This window comes from Euphorbia lathyris, chromosome 5, assembly GCF_963576675.1.
Source record: "Euphorbia lathyris chromosome 5, ddEupLath1.1, whole genome shotgun sequence".
Lineage (NCBI taxonomy): Eukaryota > Viridiplantae > Streptophyta > Magnoliopsida > Malpighiales > Euphorbiaceae > Euphorbia > Euphorbia lathyris.
The window spans coordinates 59,158,698-59,166,997 of record NC_088914.1 but is presented as its reverse complement, the minus strand read 5'-3'; the positions used below and the strand labels follow the sequence as shown (position 1 = coordinate 59,166,997).

General features: G+C 36.9%; 1 long non-coding RNA gene across 1 annotated transcript; it reads left to right on the top strand.

Moving 5' to 3' along the window:
• The first annotated feature begins 3,417 nt into the window (after positions 1–3,417).
• LOC136230621 (uncharacterized) lies at positions 3,418–7,289 on the top strand. The gene is made up of 3 exons (XR_010689476.1): positions 3,418–3,653; positions 4,660–4,901; positions 6,639–7,289. It is a non-coding gene; the product is annotated as an uncharacterized lncRNA (long non-coding RNA).
• The last annotated feature ends 1,011 nt before the right edge of the window (positions 7,290–8,300 follow it).

Sequence of the window (8,300 nt, the reverse complement as noted above, 5' to 3'; positions counted from 1 at the left end):
CTGACTCACAACCTGATATTTTATTGTATTCTGCAGCATCTAAAGCACAGTGAAGCATATTGATAGCCGAAACATTATTTTGAAGTTTTCTAAGGTCATCTTCTGACCACTCAGTTTCACTCTTAACAACTTTCTCATTGTTAACAGTTTTATATGGCACGTATGGGCCTTGAACTATTGCAAGCCATGCACTCATTTTTGTGGCTTGAATAAAGTTCTTCATCCTATTCTTCCAGAATGTATAGTTGGATCCAAAGAATAGGGGAGGCCGACTAATAGATAATCCCTCAAGGAGTATCTGTGTAGTTTGGTTCCCTGGAAGGAAACGAGTGCTGTTCTCAGCCATTTATGGCGATCCGCTCAAGATAGTTATATCTTAGAGTAGTGAGCTTAGGCTCTCATACCACTTGTTGGTCCTATGTAATTAGTTCCAAGGGGGGGGGGGGTTAGGAACTAATGTAACTTTTTTGCTAATTTAATTATACTGACTTGATAATTTTGATGAGTTTGTTAACTCAGCTTTTTGGTCAGCACGGCCGATCTTAATGTAAGACAGCTTTGGTCAGATGTTGACTAAGGCTGTTTTACTTGTGAGTTGGAAATTGACACTTTCTGTGGTCAGCTTCCAACTCAGCACTCTGATTTACTCAGTATCAACTTAAATGATTTATATGCTGAGTAAATTCAACAGACAACACATGCACATATATATATATATTGAGAGAGTTAGAAATTACTCAGTACGACTTATCCTGGTTCGGCCTCTCTGCCTACGTCCAGTCCCCAGAGTCCTCCGGGCTTTTAGAATCCAATACTGAGCTCTTTAAAGGTAGAGCACAAACCGTTTACAAGGCAGTTGAATATGCAAGAGTACCGTCCTCTATTCTTCTACTCAACTCCTACTAAGCACCACAACTCAGTACTTAGATTTCTCTACCACTGAGTGTTTACAACCAAACACTCAGCACAACACTCTCAATATCACGATTGATACAATTTGTTCTTTTTCAAATGAAGAACACTTTAGATAATTACAAACAATCAATCCAGCAATTACACAGGAATAGAAGATGGGTGTAAGATCTCTTTCTTGTTTTTGAGTGCTTTGAACTTGTGTTTTTCTCTCTTGTATTTTTCTTTTTGTACTTCGACAATGATCCAAGGATTTTGATTGTCTTTATATAGAGGAAAATCTAGAGTTGGATCATTTGAAATGATTTAGCCGTTAAGTCCAAAACGGCTCTTTTAGGAGACAGCTTCTGGTCAGCTTCAGGTTTTGCAGGCCAATCCTATCCTCTGATTTCTTCAGACGTCAGACTTGTCTTCTTCCTGCAGACATTGTCTTTTTGTGGCAGTTGTCTTTTAGCAATAATCTGTTGACCCATGCATCTCGGAATGTGTCTTTTGCGTAATTCCGAAGATTCAATTATTGGTGCAGAAGGTTTGCAAAACTTGTCTTCTAGTGAACGAATCTCTCATGCTGTCCTGAAGATTACTTAGCTTCTACTTTGTTATTCGTTGTCTTTGTTTGTTGTCAACTTCTATGTTGAGTTCTCCTTTAGTCAGTTTTGTTTTGCAAGACAACTTTTGAGAGGGCTTCTAATGCTGAGTTCCATTCCACTTAGCTTTGTTGAACTCCAGGCTTCTATTTTTTGATACTGAGTTCAATTCTACTCAGCTTGTTCTTTAATCTCATGCTGACTTTGTCCTGTCTTACTTTTTATATCTTTTTTTTTTGTATTTAAGTTTATACTCAACATTGAACAAACAGATTAGTACAATAAAATCAAAGCACTTAAATTTAATTGTCTCTTAATCATGGATGATTTTTTCAAATCAAAATCTTGTGGAAAGGTGTTTCAACAAGATCAACACGCACCGGCTATAAATAGTGGACGGTTTCCCACTAATTCCTCTTTACACTTGAAAATTTCGCACTTGATCTCTCTCTCTGAATTCTCAAAATCTTCTAAGTTTCTCAAAAATCCTCAAGAACACCATGTCGAACGATTCCTAGAATATCTCCGGTGAGCAATACGATGATAACCGCTCCGACATTAATCCTCCGTCTCCTGTCGAGCAGGAATATCACGAGACTTCCTCGGAGTCTCAGAAACAGACACATGGTCAGCAGGACCAACCAATGCCCGAGGTCAGCATCCTCGGTGAAAACCCTCGCACTGACCAAACGACTCCTTCGAAGAAAAAGAAGAAAAACAAGAAACCCCGTGAAAGGAAGTTCTCCCAAGTCTTCAGCAGTATCAAAAACCTGAACGTCTACCATTCTCGATGGTTTTCCGGAAGCTTCATCGAGGAAGAAAAACCCTTCTGTGATTGGATCTCAAATAATGGGTGGACTTCCCTCTTCTCTCTCCCTGGAACTACTTATCCACAACTGGTGAAGGTGTTCTACACAAACCTAAAGGTCGCTGAGGACTACGATGACTATTTGGTCACCAAGGTTAAGAATAAGGAAATCACCATCACCCCCTCTTACCTTGCTATCCTGCTAAAGCTTAAAGCAGAAGGTGCAGAACTGAGATGCACGAATGATTATAAGCGGGTTCAGTACATTGCTGAGTTCTGTAAACTAAAAAACCACAAAGGAGAGATCTCCAGCACCAGCATGGGTCAGCCTAAAAAATAAGCTCACTACATCCTGACCAACTTTCTCTTTCCCAAGGTCAACTCCTCCTCCTCAGCCTTAAACTTTGAGTAGTGCTTCATCTGGCACATGCTGAACTACAAGCCGCTCAATATGCCCGTCTTTCTGATTGGGGATTTTCAACACAGCACCGGGATCCTCAGGATGGGCTCTCTCATCACCAAAATACTTTAGGATCACCAGGTCAGATTCAAAGGAGAAATTGATGTTGAGGGCACTGAGATCACCTCAGCAATTTTGTTCGGCTTAGCTCACAGCCTTTCTATCAAACCTAAGAAAGGTAAGGAGGCTATGGTTGAAGAAGCACCTGCTGAGGGAGATATGGTTGAAGAAACACCTGCTGAGTTGTCTCAGAAAGGAAAGGGAGTTGCGATTGAAGCAGCACCTACTGAACGACTCAGGAGAGATAAGAAGAGGAAAGTTGACTCCTCTGCAACACCAATAGCTAAAGACCACTACAAGAAAATGCTCGATCACCGACACATCTCACCAATGGAATATTATCCGTCGGAGATACCGACGGAACACCGACGAAAATATTGTCTCGGCCATCACTGACAGATATCCCTACACATTCTCAGAATGTATAGGTAAATAATGGCAAGATTTTTTTGGCACCTATTGTGGGAGACCGACAGATTTGTGTCGGTGATTATGAGATTTAAAAAAAAATATTAATATTTACTGCATCAAATTTTTAATTAAAAAGAAAATTAATAATATATAAAGATGTGATCCCTAATTCCTGCCTCTCGCCCTAATTCCTTTCTCACCCAATTGGAAACTTTTGCAACCCTCATCTCGCTCACCTCGTTATATACACCAACGCCGGCTCCGATTTTCACCAATGCCGCCGCCGCGGTGCTTGTACCTCCCCCTCCCCCATTATATTGTCTTCCACGCACTGATCTCTACCTATTTTCTGGTTCGCTTCTTCAACTCCTCGATGCTCCCAAAATCCCTTTTGCCCTCAATCTCCTCTCTCTAAGTACAGATCTCATACTCCTTTTGCGCTTTCTTTTAATTTGTTGTTTGTTATTGTTGTGATTGTTATTTTAGGGGTGTTGTCTGTTTGTTTTCGTTGTTTTTTTGTTGATTGTGTTGTGTGGTTTCTAGGTTTCTGGTTTTGGGAAATGAAAATGAAGCCCTAAATCCTTCTCACTTGAATTAGTTGAGTATGCTGGAATGCTTGTTATGTTCTTCATTTTTGGAGTTGTTTGTTTGCTCACTGAGAAATCCAAGTTCCTCTTTTATCTCTGTCTTTGCCATTTAACTTATACCATAATCTGTTTGCTTCCTGACAAAATATGGAAATTTGAATCTTCATTCTATGCAACCTCATTTAAGACAACAGTGGGTTATTTTTATTTATATTTTTCTGGGTCAATTTTTTGGTGAAATTGAAGCTCCAAAAGCATTGAAATAAATTTCTTACATGCATCCCTTATTACCAGTTATGTTCATGATAATTGAGAAAGCTAGAGAAGTGAATGAGAATCCCATTCGTTGTTAGTAGTAATTTCTCAATTGATTCTTCAGCAGCAATGTCCTCAAGTGATTTCTTATTGGAACTTGAACTGCCTGCTTCATTTTGGCTTGCTGCAAATTTGACTGGTTTCCTACTCGATCCAAAATCTGGTAGTGGATTTTGGAGTTTGGATGTTGCAGGCTCGATTGGTTTTCCATTTGAATAAGAAGCTGTTTGATTTTGGACCATGGTTCCTGCAAATTGAAGTAATTGTTCATTTGAACCAAAACCAGATGCATTCTGAAACTTGGTTCCTGCAAATTCAAGAAATTTCTCATTATGTTGATTATGACCTGCATTTTCTTGTTAATTGGAAATAAGTCTGTTATTGTAGTACCAAATTGTCTATATAAAACTAGGAAATGGGTCTTGTTTTGTTTGGTCATATTCTATTATATGCTTGAGCATTATTAGGATTACGTTTTATGTGTGTTCTTTCTCTAACTAGTATTTCATGTTAAATTAGTGGAGAGGATGGAAGAAGTCGAGCAGAACAGTTACTGCATATCTTGAGACAAATAGATCAATATGATTCTTCACTAGTAGAGTGTCAATGAAGAAGAGACTGCCTTGCAGTGCATGTTATGCTTCTCAAGTTTCAGATGCTTTGTGTTAGTGGGTATTATGCACTTGGTTTGCATGGAAGTTGTACACAAATCAAGCAAACTGATTGCACCCTGCACTGCGATTAATAAAATTACTTAAGAAGTAAGCTTTTTTTTTGTCTTTTGGATTTGGTATTTGCATATAAGAATAGATTAATTGATTAATCAAAAGTGAAGTTGTTTTCATCATATGATAAGTACTAATTATTACCATGATGTACCCATGATTCTCTTGGTCCAGTTATTTATAATTAGTTATGTGTAGTCACTGGCTTGTTAACATGTAAAAGTGGAAAGTATCATATCGTATTGCTAATTGACTTTTTGAATGAATAAGGGATTAAGATAATTATATTGGCTAATGTTTGGCGTTTGGAGACTCTTGGACTATGAAACAAAAAATTTAATAGGAGAAGTATCCAAGTTTATGAGAATACTTTATCCTGGCTATCAATTTTATTACCCTTTTTTAAAAGAAATAGATGAAGTAGCTTTGTTAAATATTTGTGGAATTTCTTTTAGATTGTTACCTTATAAGTTCATGCGAATTTGTTAGATTTTGCTTGTATGACATTAGCGGAGGCTAGATGTTAAATATACTTGCTGCTGCCCCTTTTCTTTAATATACTAATTCTTTTTCATCTAATTTTTTGTTTTTTTTTTCTGTGTGTGATACTGAGCTACTATGACTTAATAATTATGTTTCAAGGCCTAACCAAGTTTGTGTTCTTGGAGATTCCAATTGATTTAATAATTTCACCAGATTTAAAGGGTTCTAATATATATAAATAATTATCCACGGCGAGACATATGCTTCTACTTTCGTTTCCATCTTCTCAGTTTGCTAGTTATTCGACTTCCTCTACATGATAGACTGGCCAATTCTTTGCTGCTCCGGATTTCAGGGGAGTCATTACTTTTTAATATGATTTTAGTGAAGCATGATATAATAAATGATATTGATCTACTAGGTTTGTACTTTTCAATAAAATAAAGATGTTTGTAAAATTTTGATTTCTTTCACCTCCCTTTGTAGTAGTGATGTGCTTTATTGACCATGAATTCAAGATATGTTTTCACTTGCATCCCTCAAACTTGCCCTTCAATTTTACATATTAATTAGATTAGCATGTTCTCTTATTTTTAAAGATAAGTTCTACTGTCAACTAATTGTTAATCGTTCTTTGAATATTGCCAACTAATTGTTTGTTTGGAATGGAGCTTCCAATCTAAACAAATTTTTTCAAAATTGTTTCCAACATACAGCTTAAGACATTGCAATGAAAAGTATCACTTCACGGCTTGTATTTCAAGTATCACACACACAAAAAAAATTATGCCATAAATCAAATCTTTCTGCCCATTAGATCTGCTCTCTCTGTCTTTTAGTTTGAGAAATTGAATGTAATTCTCTGTTAAACAAAGAAGGAACAAGCTTTATTAAATTTGGTCTCTCTTAGTGATATCTGTTGCTTCCTTTTCCTGCTAAATTATTGGAGATTGGTTGTATTTTCCTTCTGGCTTGACTTGGGAATCACAGACTTGCTAAATTTGGAATAAATGCTAGGATGCACTTGGCTTTGCATTTTACACCTAGAACCAAGTGCTTTGCTGAATGAATACATTCATCAAAATCTTCAGCTACTTACCATTTCAATATGATAATTGTGAAACATGTTAGCTATTGACATATTTGTTGTTTAAATATCTCTAGAAATAGGGAGGTATATAATTGTTTAGAATAAAGATACTCTGTTTGCGATATTCTGTTTGTTGTTCTCTTTAACTTATATTGAAGGTCTTTTTATAGCTAAAACCATTCTGTTTTGTTTATGGTCAGGCAAATATCAATTTAAAGCTTGCTAAGGTAGAAGAAGGATAAGAAAGCTTGAAGTAATTTTTACTCTTTTCACTTGAAGTAGAGATTTAGCAGGTTACTTTGTCAACATGGAACAAAAAATTTGGTTTTTACCATCTTGTTGATATCTGTTCAATAACAGAGTAATATATTAATTGCTGAAATACGTAGCGAGTAGAACCGTGTCGATAATTTTGCATGCCTTTTGAGTTCAGATTCTTCATCTTAACCGGGGACACAGGGAGCATCTTCGTCAGCAGCATCATCGAATCCACGCCACATATCCAGTCTCAGCTCGATCAATTGCAATCAATTATTCATGATATTGTGGCTTGTTTAGCAGCAACATGGCAACAGGAGCAGCATAATCATGTAGATCCACTAAATTTTGGTATGTTTCATCACAAATGGATGTTCTTCAACTAAGGGTTCAAGAGTTTGAAGTTCAAATTGAGATATCAGAATGGAGCTTGAAGGTTGCAACTTCCTAGTGGATAAGATGGTAGAATTTTTTGGGTGGAGATAGTTTTTTTATTCAATATATCATTTTGTATACGGTAAGTTTTAGAACTTCTACTATTTTGTATGTAATCACTTTGACTTTTTTTTATAATATAAATATTATTTATTATATATTTGTTTAGTATATATACAAATATATATATATATATATATAATAGTTGGATTTATTTATTGAATTAAAAGATATTTAATAATTATAAATTATTAATAATAATATATAAATGAGTTTCAATTTTAAAATATAAATATTGTAATTTTCTGACATATTTCTGTTCGTAGGTAGTCATTTTTTTTTTCAAAAATATTACACCGACACAAAAGTGCTCGGTAATTGTGTAGGAATTTCCTACACAAAACAGTTGGTAATTGAGCGTGATGGTATCGGTAAGATCGACAAATATTACCAACTAAAAATGGGTCGGAAACACCTACACGTATCACTGACACCATTTGTGTCGGTGATATCACCGACCCAGCAAAAAATTTGTCGTAACCGGTTACCTACGAGGTCAACGCCGATACATCAGATTCTGTCGGTCTTTCGTCGGTGATGATGATCACCGACGGATTATTCCGTCGGTGATAGCGTTTTTTCTTGTAGTGGACATCAATTGAACTGTGAAAAAGATTAGGGTGGTGATAAGGGAAAAGAAAGCTGCTCCTGCTGAGCCAGCTCAAGGGGAACCAGAGTCAGCTGAAAAACAGAAAAAGCGAGCTGAGCCTGAGGAAGAAAGTGAGGAGACACTTGAACAGCCTCTAAAGAGGAAGAAAACCTTTGGAATGATGCCGTTAGACACTGACCCACTTGACTTTGTGATCTCAAAGGATTCACACTTCGTGCGAAGTCATGAAATTGACCTGGAAAAGACTCCTCAGGAGGAAGAGCAAGGCTGCACTAACGAACAGCCTCAATCTGATAAGATGGGTTCTGCTGAGCCAAGTAACACAACTACTCCTGAGCAAGCTGATGAGCAAAGAGTTGAGTCACCAATGAAGGACAAGGTTGTGGAGAACCTGTATGCTGACCTTGGACTCACCTCCTCTTCTGAGTCATCAGAGTCTATTGCTGCTGATCCTTCTCCTCAAACCAAAACTCAAAAGGGCAGTGCGGAAAAGCGATTC